This window comes from Hypanus sabinus, chromosome 26 (assembly GCF_030144855.1).
Source record: "Hypanus sabinus isolate sHypSab1 chromosome 26, sHypSab1.hap1, whole genome shotgun sequence".
NCBI classification, from domain to species: domain Eukaryota; kingdom Metazoa; phylum Chordata; class Chondrichthyes; order Myliobatiformes; family Dasyatidae; genus Hypanus; species Hypanus sabinus.
Window position 1 is genome coordinate 27,840,396 of NC_082731.1, and position 14,298 is coordinate 27,854,693.

The 14,298-nt window shown below is 39.6% G+C and overlaps 1 long non-coding RNA gene across 1 annotated transcript in view; it reads left to right on the top strand.

The window, feature by feature from the left end:
- Nucleotides 1-200: 200 nt before the first annotated feature.
- Nucleotides 201-14,298, top strand: part of LOC132381350 (uncharacterized) — a 116,502-nt gene continuing 102,404 nt past the window's right edge. The window contains exon 1 of the long non-coding RNA XR_009508012.1: nucleotides 201-335. This is a non-coding gene — a long non-coding RNA (uncharacterized LOC132381350). The remainder of the gene's footprint in view (nucleotides 336-14,298) is intronic.

The window sequence follows — 14,298 nt, forward strand, 5'->3', positions numbered from 1 at the left end:
CACTCCTTCCACCTTCTCTAATCTGATTTCAGACATTTCAAACCTGCAATTTGCTGCCTCATTTCTCCTTCCTACACCATTATGCCTGGGGTCAGAAGCTGGCTCTGACAAGCTGCCTGCACTTTGTACACACAGACTGTTGGAGCCATCAGCTGAGAGAGAGAGAGAAACAGAGACATAAACAGGAAGCAGAAGACAAAGCTGTTACTGTGAGCAGTGAAGAGTGTAAAATATACTGGAGGACAAGCAGCACGTACTCACCGAAGGAAAGGAGGTGAGGGCAGGCCAGGGTCGGGAGCCGACATTCCCAGAGGGGAGCAGAGGCCAGTGGCAAGGTAGGGTCCTCAGTTGTTGCCTGGTTTGCAGATGGCTGAAACGTGAGAGTGAGTCTGGTTGCTGAGCCACGGACATTGTTTATTGGCGGCTGTCGCCACGCTGAGTGAAATGCGCAAGTGGGGGAGTATGGTCAAACTGGAAAGAAGGAATAAAACGACAGAAGGCAGAAGAGTTTAATAATGCCGAAGACAGAGGAACCAGTGTGTACGAGCTGGGGAAAGAGGTTTCACGAGGAGGTAGATTGAGTGACTATGTTGGAGAATGGCAGAGTGAGAGTGAGACGGGTACAATACCAATCAGTTCCGACACGCTGACACAAGGTTTAAGATACTGAGAATTAATTGAGAAGCTGGGTTCGTGTCGATGATAACGCAAGTTTAGGTCACATCATGGCAGCTGGGATGTTTAAAGAGATTATTAAATATGTACCTGTGGCTTTGAAAAATGGATTGGTATCTAAACGCATGACTGACGTGCTTCAGGGAAGGGAATCTGCTGACTTTACCTGGTCTGGCCTGTTTATGACCCCAGGCCCACAGTAATGTAACCTTTAAATGCACTGTGAAATGGCTCAGTAATCCACCCAGTTCAAGAGCAGTTGGGATGGGAAAGAAATGTTCCACTCACATCCCATGAATGATTAACTAAAAGCCATCCATAGTTTATGTTGTATCATGATGGATCCATCACTATATTGTTTTCAGATTGATCCCATGGGATTGGGATTGACTTTTAATTAAATTGCAATTATTACATTATTTCAGTGTTAATATATCATGATTGTTTTATTGTTTATTTTATGTAATTATGTCATGATATTGTATTGAGTTTTTTCCATGAAAATTCCACTGATAAGTTGTTTCTGTTTGTATAAAATTGCATGTGATAGAATCTCCTCAGATATGGCATTGGAAATTACTTTGTCCATAATGGTATTGATCAGCCCTGCTTAATCATGCACTCCAGGTGATGTGCATGAGGAATCTCCACAGGATCTGGTCGTAAGTCATAACCTTTTCCTGCAATAACTTCCCCAGTGTCTGATTCAATGCTGTGCCCTTCATGACCTGCTCTGCACTCCTGGTTATGGGCACAGGGAATCTCCTGCAATCTGTGATTTTGTCTCTAAAATCTGCTCCGTATATATTTTCCCACATGACTGAACGTGGGGCATTCCCTGAGATATTGGGTTGGGAATCTGATTCTCGGATTCTTCCAAATAACTGATTTTAAATAGTTTCTCACACATGGGAATCACAACCTTCCCGATGATCAATCGTGTATTCCCAAGCTCTGTCTCATGAACGATTTCAGGTCCTGTGGAGGGGTATTTGTCCCATTGTCTGGTCCTTCATAGTTTTCTCCGTTGTATTTCTTCAATATCTGGACGTGTGCCTTGCTCCAAAATCTGTCCCTTGTACTTACTCTGCTCAAATCAGGTGCTGGTGTTCATAATCTAAATAGCTGTTCTATTCTGTTTTTGGTTTGCATTAATCTAGTATCTGTTTATGTTTTCTCTCCTGGTGTGTTTTACCCTGGTATCTGTTGTATTTGGCTGCATTGGCATATTTTCTCAAAATGTTCTCGCACCGAAATCACATTAAAACATGTACATGGCCGATCCCCAGTTCTGTGTCACCTGTACTTGTATCAACACCCCCACACTCTCTGATGGGGGATGCTGCAGGATGCACAAAGCTTCCTTCAGCGAAACACTGAGAAGACCAAAAGCTTTCTTCCCCACAGTGAGTCCTGTTCCAGCGCACTGATGCTGTTAATTCCCTTTTCAGTGATGTGAGAACAAAAATTCAGGCTGACTTGGCTGTTCACTGTAGTACAGATGGACAGAGGTGCTGCCTTTTAGCTGAGACATTGGAGAACATGAGAAAATGAGCTGTAAGTGTGGGGCTACATTCATATATTACAGGCTGGAAGTCCCTCTGATGTTTGTCCCGGGATGTATTACCCACTTGTTGTACTTGGAGGCAGGTGAAGTCACTGCAGTGATGAGGGAACTAAGTTGGGCTGAATGGCTTCCCTCAGTTTTATCAACTCCAGACATTTCATTTTCTTTTTAATTAATACAATTTCAAATCATGACGTAAACTCTAGTGGAAAACTGAAAGAAAAGCGACAGGCAATGATTTCCACAACACCTGATTTACAAAATATTTCACAGCAAGATCCCGGGCCCACCCTCCACCACACTCCCCCTCCCCCTGTAACCTTCTTGCTCCAAAAAAATAATCACTTCTTCACCTCCCTCTTCTCCTTCACTATCCAAACCCTGATTCCCCTCCTCCCCATTCCCAAGCCTTCACCCCGCCTTCCTCTCCCCTCCTGTATACCCCCTCCAGTGTCCCATATCCTGCCACTTTCCCAATGTATCATCCACTGCTGCCCCTACGCCCACCTAACCGGCTCTGTGCCCCCATTTCCCATCTGGCATCCCCGGTGCATTTAGTTGTTTATATTCTGAAATGAGCAGTTGCAGTGCAGTAGCCTTGGATTGCCAAACACCAATCCTTCCCATCTCCATCATGTCCATTTCCCTCCTTCTTCCCAACATCCACTTGCCTGTCCATACATCTCTTAAAAGCCTCTAATGTATTTGTCTCTACTACCACACCAGGCAGTACAATCCAGACATCCTCCGACACTTCCTCTAACTTGACCTCTAAAAGCCCAAATGTATTTATATGCTCAGCACTTATCTCCTGGTTCTCCAGATGCTTTTCCTTGGTAAATAATGAACCAAAGTACTCACTAAGTACCTCACTCACATTTTCTGAATCGAAGCAAATGTTCCCCTCTTTATCGGAGAGTGGTCTCACCCTCATCCTCTTAATCTTGATGTATGTATAAAATGCTTTGGGATTTACCTTTATCCTACTTGCCAAGAACTTTTCATAGCCCCTCCTGGCTTTCCTAATTCTCTTCCTTAATTCCTTTCTGGTTTCTTTATGCTGCTCATGTGCTTCATTTGATCCAAACTTCTGAAGTTTTACATACTTTTTCTTTTTGACTAAAGTCAAGTTGCTTTTTGTTGTCAATCTGATCATAAACTGCTGGTACAGTCCACATTAAAAATGAAACAACATTCCTCCAGGGCCATGGTGCTACGTGAAACATCACAAAACTACACTAGACTATGTGAGACAACTCAGGGCTACACTAGACTACAGACACTGTAGTCTGTACACAAGACTACATAAAGTGCACAAAACAGTGCAGGGCAGTAAAATAATTAATTAATAAGACAATAGGCAAAGTACAGGACAAATTTCAATATAATAATAAATAATGTAGATGTTAGTCCAGAGTCTGGATATTGAGGAGTCTGAAGGTTTGGGGGAAGAAACTGTTGCACAGTCTGGTCATGAGAGCTCGAATGCTTCAGTACCTTTTGCCAGGAGGGAGGAGAGTTTGTGTGAGGGGTGCATGGGGTCCTTCACAATGCTGTTAGCTTTGCGGGTGCAGCATGTGGCATAAATGTCTGTAATGGCAGGAAGAGATTGTGATGGAACCTTAAGTTTTATTCATTATGGACTGTGCCTTTAAGAACCATGTCTGCATTTAATTCAATATTATTAAAACATCAAGATTTTTGTGATTTGAAAAAACATTCAGTTTTTTTTTTAGATACAAACTCACATTCAGTTGGTGATAAATTTATATTATGGGAAGCGATGAAGGCATATTTGAGAGGCCAGATAATAAGTTATACTTCTAAAATTAAGAAGGAATATATGGTAGAAATAGATCAATTGGAAAAAGAGATTACAAAATTAGAAAAAGAATCTCAAAGATATATGACAGAAAAAAAACAAAGGCAACTTGTTAATAAGAAGCTGCAATATAATACACTTCAGACATACCGAGCAGAAAAAGCAATTATGAGAACTAAACAGAGATATTATGAACTAGGTGAAAGATCACACAAGATTCTTGCTTGGCAGTTAAAAACAGACCAGGCTTCCAAAACGATAAATGCAATTACAACAAGTGTAAATAAAATTTCTTATAAACCTTTAGAAATCAATGAAACTTTAAAATTTTTTTTATTCTGAATTGTATCAATCAGAATCACAAAATGATATTGTCGAGATAGAAAGGTTTTTATCACAAATAACTCTCCCAAAATTGAATTCGGAAGAACAGAAGGGATTAGATGTGCCTTTTACATTAAAAGAGGTTCAAGAAGCTCTAGGATCACTTCAGAGCAATAAATCTCCAGGAGAAGATGGTTTTCCGCCTGAATTTTACAATAAGTTTAAAGATTTATTAATTCCTCCTTTTATGGAGCTAATAGACCAAGCGGAAAGAACGCATATACTTCCAGAATCTTTTTCGACAGCTACTTTAATAGTATTGCCAAAAAAAGACAGAGATCTTTTAAAGCCAACATCATATAGACCTATTTCTTTGTTGAACACGGACTATAAAATAATAGCAAAGATTTTATCTAATAGATTATCTAAATACTTACCAAAATTAATATTCATGGACCAAACAGGATTTATTAAAAATAGACAATCAGCAGATAATATAACTCGGTTATTTAGCTTAATTCATTTGGCACATAAGAGGGAGGAAATGAGTGTGGCAGTTGCTTTGGATGCAGAAAAAACATCTGATAGATTGGAATGGGATTTTTTATTTAAGGTATTGGAAAAATATGGATTAGGAGTATCTTTTATAAAATGGATTAAAACCTTAAATACTAACCCCAAAGCTAAAGTGGTGACAAATGGCCAAATTTCAACATCATTTCAGTTAACAAGGTCAACTAGACAAGGTTGTCCATTATCAACTGCTTTATTTGTGTTGGCGATAGAACCATTAGCTGAATTAATTATAACTGACTCAGATATTATGGGTTTCAGAGTTATTCAGGAGGAATATAAGATTAACTTATTTGCTGATGATGTTCTGATTTATCTAACTAACCCATTGCATTTGTTGCGTAAATTATCTTCTAGATTGGAAGAATATGGGAAAATATCGGTACAAAATAAATTGGGATAAAAGTGAAATTCTACCCCTTACTAAAGGAGATTATAGTCAAAGTCAATTAATAACAATTTAGATGGCCGATAAATGGTATAAAGTATTTAGGTATAAGAGTTGATAATGGTATAAAGAATTTATATAAATTAAATTATTTGCCATTATTGAAAAAAATTAAAGAGGATCTTGATAAATGGATGATGTTACAAATAACATTAATAGGTAGAGTCAATGCTGTAAAATGAATATATTCCCTAGATTACAATATTTATTGCAAACATTACCAATATAATTACCGCAGAAATTTTTTCAAGAGTTAAATAAATGTGTGAGGAAATTCCTTTGGAAAGGTAAGATGTCAAGAATATCGTTGGAAAAATTGACATGGAAATTTGACCTAGGGGGGTTACAATTACCAAATTTTAAGAATTATTACAAAGCAAATCAACTTAGATTTATTGCATTTTTTTGATGAAGATAAACCAGCATGGATTAGAATAGAATTAGACAAAATAGGAGAAAATATACCAGAAGATTTTATGTATAAATGGGAATCTAAATGGATACAGGGAAAGAAAGAATCTCCTACACTAAAACATTTGATTGATTTATGGAATAAGATAAATGCTGATGATGAGATAAAGAAATCTTTATTAGCAAAGAGACCTTTAATTCAAAATAAACTTATCCCTTTTACAATGGATAATCAATTTATATAACTGGTTTCACAAAGGGATTAGATATATAGGAGACTGTTTTGAAGGAGGTATATTAATGTCATTTGACCAATTAAAGAATCAATATAAAATATCAAATAACACTCTTTTCTGTTATTTCCAATTAAGGGCTTACTTAAAGATAAATGTTCTTTAAACAATGTTCTTGCCGAAACTTAATGAAATAGAAACTTTAATTCAGATAGGAAACATTAAAAAAATTATTTCTGGTATGTATAATTTGATGCAAAAACAAGCAATTAAACAAGGAATTCATAAGTCAAGACAAAAATGGGAAACTGATTTGAATATTAAAATTGATGAAACAAGTTGGTCAAGATTATGTCTTGACAGTATGACAAATACAATAAATGTTCAACTAAGATTAGTACAATATAACTTTTTACATCAAATATATATTACACCCCAAAAAATAAATAGATTAAACTCAAATTTATCTGAACAATGTTTTCGATGTAATCAAGAAATTGGTACTTTTTTTACACTCTCTCTACTTGGTCTTGTTTTAAAATTCAACCTTTTTGGACAAATTTAAGAGTTTTACTGGAACAAATTATTGGAATACAACTTCCACATAATCCAACATTATTATTACTAGGCGATATTGAAGTGATAAAATCGAAATCCAAATTGAATAAATATCAGAAAGAATTCATAAAAATTGCATTGGCAGTAGCCAAAAAGGCTGTTGCAGTTACTTGGAAATTGGATTCATACTTAAGTATAGATCGTTGAAAGAATGAAATTTTTAGCTGCATTCCACTAGAAAAAAATTACTTATAATTTAAGAGATAAATATGAAATATTTCAGAAAATTTGGCACCCTTATTTACAAATGTTACGAATTCCCGTAACTGGATCACTTACCAGCAAAGATAGAGAGGTCCATTGAAGTCTGATGGTACTATTTTTAAACGTATTTATTGATAAAGGGCACAAAAATAAGATTAATGCAAACATACAGATAATATATGTCGTCAATACTAAATCTAAGCGTGGGTATAATAATAACCAATAAGAAATAGCTCTATCGTTCTCTTGGGGATAATGTATTGTCCGATGGAAAGATAACAGTCACTATCAGTTTGTTCAAGCTGCAGCGTTGTTGGGTTTAAAAGTGATGTGGTTTAAACTTGCCCCAGGTCTTTTAAGATGCCGATCCGTTGAGTCAGGGGAGCGGGCTTCCCCGTTGTTAGCTAAAAGCTGTTTTCCCGTGGTTCCAGCCACCAATTCCAGCCACAGAATCGAACGCACGTGGCTTCCTTCAGCTGACTTCCTGCTGCTACGTGATCACTTAATGTTTCTTCTGGTGCGTCTGAAGGGGTTGTTCCCCAGACCCTCTTTTATACTTCCTCAGGTTGGGATGATACAATCCCTCAACCAGCCCACTCTGGTCACCCCCTGACCGGCTTCAATGAATAGTACAGTACTCAATACACAACTTGGTCATCCGGAGACAATGGCCATGTCCCGTAGCTTTACATCGCCGGGGAAACGAGCCAGCCTGCACGTCTCTTTTCCCATTTCCTGTGCCCCTTGACCCAACCCAACAGTGATCTTGTGATTCTCACAAAGGGGGGGGGGGCTACGGACGTAACACAAAAAATAGGATTAAATATACAGGTGCTCCAAAGATAAACTTATTAGTTATCTGGGGAAAGAAATAAATATACATATTAAAGCTATTATGACCTCCATGGAGCATATGGGGATCTTCCGATATCCAGGCATTCTTTCCTTCTTTCTTTCTTTTTTCTTCTTTTTTTCAATAGGGATATGTTAAGGGGGAGGGGTTAAGGGGAGGGGGGGGGAAGGTTGATAATTTTTGTTTCTTTCTGTAACATATTTGAAAATTCTATTTAAAAACAGAACCATGTCTGTCAGAGAGAGAGAGAGCCGAGCGACAGCAGATGACTGGCTGCAGCGCAAGCGCCGGGGGGGGGGGGGGGGGGTGGGGGGGGGGTGGAGTGGAGAGAGAGAGAGACATTTAAATGAGCGTTAACGCTTGTTTCTCAGGGCACGCAGACACACGAAGGCTGGTGGTGGAAATTGCCACTGAACTTTAAGTACCCACAAAGAGTGGGGCTGAGGATCAGTTAAGAGGAATCGATCCATGACTATTAGTGCATGTGAGGGCGACCCTGTGGAATGTACCGTTGTGTCTAACCCTTGCCTGGGTTTGGAGATTATCACTTGAAGACGGCGCTGTTAAGTTGGTCACGTTTGGGGGACTTGGAAGATTTGGAGGACAGTGAGGAGGATCGACAACACTTGTTTATTCAGATTACAAATATCTCTCTGTCACTTCAATCCCGTGCATCTGAACTGAACTTTTCTTACATACCATCATAAGACTGTAATTCTTGCCACCTGAGCTTGAATAAGTTTGGGAACTTTATCTTTGTTTTACACCTATATATGCATAACACTGTTAACTCTTGATTTACCTGGATTAAATTATTATATTACGTAGACCCTGATAAAATAGTGGTTTGTTAACAGCAAAACCAGACTCCAGGGGTGTTCTGTTGCTGCTGATATTTTTAAAGGATTGCATGTACATGGCAGGAGACCCCGATGATCTTCTCAGCAGACCTCACTATCCTCCACAGAGTCTTGCAATCCGAGACAGTGCAATTCCTGAACAAGGCAGTGATGCAGCTGCTCAGGATGCTCTCGATACATCCTCTGTAGAATGTGGTGAGAATGGGGCGTAGTAGGTGGACTTTTCTCAGCCTTCACAGGAAGTCGAGATGCTGCTGGGCTTTCTTGGCAATGGAGCAGGTATTGAGGGACCAGGTGAAATTCTCTGCCAGGTGAACACCAAGAAATTTGGTGGGCTTAACAATCTCAATTGCACTTTTGACGTGCATTTTCTATCTCCCGTTGTAATTTGCAGACTACATTTTTGCTACTGTTCAGAGGTCTGAAAATAACTGTCATCAAGGATTTTTACCTTTGCTGTTTCTTAGCTCTACCAACAACAATTCTACACCTCCTGATCCTTTGTCACCTCTTTATAGTTATTTGATTTAATTTTTTACTAACACAGCCACACCATGTCCTCTGCCTACGTGCCTGTCCTTTCAATACATTGTGTATCCTTGGACATCAAGGTCCCAGCTATAATCTTCTTTCAGCGGTGATTTAGTATTGCCCGTACTATCATACATTCCAATCTGTAGCTGTGCTACAAGTTCATCTAGCTGATTCCCTATACTGTCTGCATTCAATTATTACAGCTTCAGTCCTGAGTTCATCACCCTTTTCGATTTTGTCCCCCTTTTACATTTCAACATCCCATTGACTGCAATTTTGCCCTATCATCAGCCCTTGTTTGCTAGCAGACTCACTACATATTGCCTCTGTTTGTAAATGAACGACTAGATCCATAGCCCCACCACTCCCTTTCCCATCCCCTGTCAGATGAGTTCAAACCCTTCTGAACAGCTCCAGCAAACCTGCCCACAAAGATATTTATCTGCCTTGGATTCGCGTGCAACCTGTCCCTTTTGTACACGTTGTAACTTCCCCAGAAGGGATCCCAGTGATCCAGAAATCTGAACCCCTGCCCCCTACATCAGTTTCTCAGCCACACATTTATCTGCCAAATCATCCTATTACCCTTAACTTGCTGTTCTCTGAATACAACTCTCGTTTGATTTCCTTGTGTAAGTCCACAATTATTGCCCCAAATTCCCATTCACATTCTGCCACTTTTGCTTATCAAGGCCCGGAGGACTCAACATATAGATGCAGCTACAAAGAAGGCTTGACAGCTGCTATATTTCATTGGGAGTTTGAGGAGATTTGGTACGTCAACTAAAACAATCACAAATTTTGACATGTACTGTGGGAACATTCTAACTGGCTGCATCACCATCTGGTATGGGGAGTGAGGGGCCTCCATAGTATCAGGGTATCTTGAAAGAGCAATGCTTCAAAAAGGTGGCATGCATCATTAAGGACCCCCTTTACCCAGGTCAGGTCTTGCTGTCATTGCTACCATCAGGATGAGGTACAGAAGCCAGAAGGCACGCACTCAACTATTCAGGAACGACTTTTTCCCCTCTGCCATCCGATTTCTGAATGGAAATTGAACCCATGAACTCTACCTCATGACTGTTTTACTTCTACTTTGCACAACTTATTTATTGGTAATTATTTAATAATTATGTGTATACACACTATTCACAGATTTTTTTCTCTATTATTATGTATTGCATTGTTCTGCTGCTGCAGAGACAATGGAGTTCATGATATATGCCGGTGATATTAAGTCTGATTCTGATAGATCAGGAAATTGTTCCAGAATGCCAGCTGTTTGAAAAGGCTGATTGGGGAAAGTTTAAAGAAATAAGTGATCCGGAATGACAGAATATTGAGATCAATCAGGATGTGGATCTTTTATGTGACAAGATTGTGGAAGGGATAATGACAGCAGCAACAATAAGTATACCAAGGAAATGGAATAGAGCTGAAAGGAAAATGGTGCCATGGTGGAGAAAAGACTGTGGGGAAGCAATTAGACATCGTAATAGAGCATTCAGAATGGAATAGAGGACACACGATTTTCCAAAATTAATTGAGTGTAAAAATATGCAAGCAATAGTGAGAAAAACAATTTGAAAGGCAAAACAGGAATATTGGAGTAAGCTGATAGGAAATCCTTCAAAGCAATATATAAATAAGATTAATAAGATCTGTATAGGATTAGCCTGCTGGACTATGGATGCTATATGGATCAGCATTACACTGTGTGCTCAGTAAACTGGATATAATTCAAAGGCAAGCATTAAGGGTAATCAGTGGGGCAATAAGGACATCACCAGTGGTGGCAATGCAGGTGGAGTTGGGAGAGACTCCTCTGGAACTGAAAGCCCATGGAATTACAGGAAAGATATTGGAATGGGTGGAGCATCGGCAGATAGGCAGAAATCAAGGGGTGGGAATAAAGGTATCCTATTTTGGTTGGCTGCCGGTTACTAGTGGTGTTCCGCTTCTTTTTGCACCGTATATCGATGATTTGGATTATGGATTGAATGGTCTTGTGGCTAAGTTTGCAGTTGACACCAAGATAGGTGGAGGAGCAGGGAGTGTTGAAGAAATGGAAAGGTTGCAGAGACTTGGTCAGTTTAGGAGAGTGGGCAAAGAAATGGCAGATGAGATACAATGTTGAGAAATGTACGGTTGTACATTTTGGAAGAAGAAATAATCGGGCAGATTTTTATTTAGATGAGGAGAAAATTCAAAAATCGGAAGTGCAAAGGGACTTGCACCAGCAGGTTGGATTAGCAGTAAGGAAAGCGAATGCTATGTTGGCAGTTATTTCAAGAGGAATAGTGTGTAAGAGTAAGGAGGTGTTGATGAGGCTCTATGGAGCACTGGTGAGACCTCATTTGGAATACTGTGTGCAGTTTTGGACCCCCTATCTTAGAAGGGATGTACTGATGTTGGAGAGAATTCAGAGAAGATTTACGAGGATGATTCCTGGAATGCAGGGGCTAACATATGAGGAGCATTTGTTGGATTTTGAACTGTATTCATTAGAGTATAGAAGAATGAGAAGGGATCTCATTGAAACATTTTGAATGCTGAAAGGGTTGGACAGAGTAGATGTGCAAAGGCTGTTTCCCTTGGGGTGGTGAGTCCAGGACAAGAGGCCACAGTCTTAGAATTAGAGGGTACCCATTTAAAACGGAGATGAGGAGAATTTTTTTTAGCTAGAGGGCCATGGATTTATGGAATTTGCTGCCACATACAGCTGTGGAGACCCGATCATTGAGGGTGTTTAAGGAGGAGATTGATAGGTCAGGGTATCAAGGGATATGGGGAAAAAGCTTGAAATTGGAACTAGATGGGAGAATAGTTTAGCTCATGGTGGAGTGTCGGAGCAGACTTGATGGGCTGAATGGCCTACCTCTGCTCCTTTGTCTTGTGATCTTGTATTAACATATTGGGTAAACCTACCAGAGCCTGAAGAAAATCATCCAAGTGAGCAGCTTTCAGATCCATGCTGGGAAAAGGGAGGAAAGAAATTCAGAAGTTTTGCATGGACTATTGAAGGGAAGGCAGAAAGGACAGGAATTAGTAATAAGGCAACAAATGATGCAGTGTCTTTTTCTGGGCTGTCTCCATGTGAAGCACCAGAGATGGATGATAAAGTGTTCAAAAAGAGACAGGAAAATAGAGAAGTAATCTTAAATCACGATATTGTTGAATGTTGAGTAACTAACAATTATTATGGATATTTACAACAAGGATCACAGGATTATTGCTTTAAATATATAGAACAGTTCCTTAAGAATTCAGGTCTTTTTCATAATATTTAATACAAATATAAATATGAGGTCAAGATATGTTGACCCACACTCCAGTTCAGAAGGTGGTGCTAATTCATCTTAAAGCTGTTTGCTGTCTGCCATCAAACCTTAAAAACCTATCAACAATGGAAAGGCCCAGATGGAGTTGATGTGGAGAGGATGTTTGCAAGAGTGTAGAGATGTAAACATACACAGGCCATTTCTGTCCTGCTGAAGAATCTCAGCCCAAAACATCGACTGTACTCTTTTCCATTGTGGCTCCTGAGATCCTCCAACACTTTGTGTGTGTTGTCATCGCAGGCTGTTTGCTGAAGGAAGTCAAAGAAGGAAAACAACAGAGTAAAAGTCAGGCAGACACAGTGAAACAGACCTTCCATCTACCTGTTTTATCCCTGCTGCCATTGGTTAAAAGGCCTACTGGTCCTCCCACCTGTCTTTTATTTGGGTAGACAACCATGCAGATGGCTTGTCTCGATTGGTTGGACGTCTGCATGTTCCCACCCTCCCTTTATATCTCCATTGATTTGTGCACAGGGCCGTCATATGGATTGCCCTACCATTGGTCACAATTTCTTTCGTCATGGCGGGTGTTGAAGGGCATGAAAATCTTTTGGAAAGGTCCATTTGGTTCAAATGATTGAAGTTGATGTTTCAGCAAAACTGAGAAAGTTGTCAAGGGGAATATTTTTAAGATTAAAAACAGAAAATCAAGCAACACACACAAAATGCTGGAGGAACTCAGCAGGCCAGGCAGCATCTATGGAAAAGAATACAGTCGACATTTCGGGCTGAGATGAAGTGAGGCCTCAACAGTGCTTTATAAAGTCTCAACATTACATCCTTGCTTTAATATTGCAGTCCTCTGGAAATGAATGCTAATATCATATGTGTCTTCCTCACCACAGGCTCAACCTGCAATTTAACCAACACAAGGTCTTCCAAATAGTTTTCCACCTCAGTGTTTTGTATTTTTTCTCCATTTCGGAAATAGTCAACCCTGTCATTTCTTCTACCAAATGGTATGACCATACACTTTCCAACATTGTGTACCATCTACCACTTCTTTGCCTATTCTCAATCTGTCTAAATATATCTGTAGCATCTCTATTTCCTCAAAACTACCTGCCCCTCCACCTATTTTTGTATCTTCTGCAAACTTTACAAAAACACCATCAATTCCAACATCCAAATCATTGACAAATAATGTGAAAAGAATTGAACCCATCATAGACCCATATAGAACACCACTAGTCACCAGCTCACTTTATTTCCTCTTTGCCTGCTGCCGATCAGTGGTAGTTTTATACATACTAGGATTTTTCCTGTAATACCATGGCTCATAGAATCTTAGGCAGTCTCATGTGTGGCACCTTGTCATAGGCCTTCTGAAAATCCAAGTACACAACATCAACTGATTCTCCTTTGTCTATCCTGCTTATTATTCCTTCAAAGAATTCCAATGGATTTGTCAGTAAAGATTTTCCCTTGAGGAAACCATGCTGACTTCTGTCCATTTTATCATGTGCCTCCAAGTACCCCAAAACCACACCCTTAGCAATTAACTCCAGCATCTTCCCAACCACTGAGGTCAGAGTAACTGGCCTATAATTTCCTTTCTTCTACCTCTTTCCCTTCTTGAAGAATGGAATGACATTTGCAATTTTCCAATCTTCCAGAACCATTCAGGAATCTATTGATTCTATAAAAATCATTAGTAATGCCTGCACAATCTCTTCAGCCATCTCTTTCTGAATGTTGTGGTGTGCACCATCTGGTCCAGGTGACTTATCTACCTTCAGACCTTTCAGTGTCTCAAGAGTCTTCTCTGTAGTAATGGTAGCTTCACACACTTCATGACCCCGACACCTGGAACTTCTAGCGTACTGCTCGTG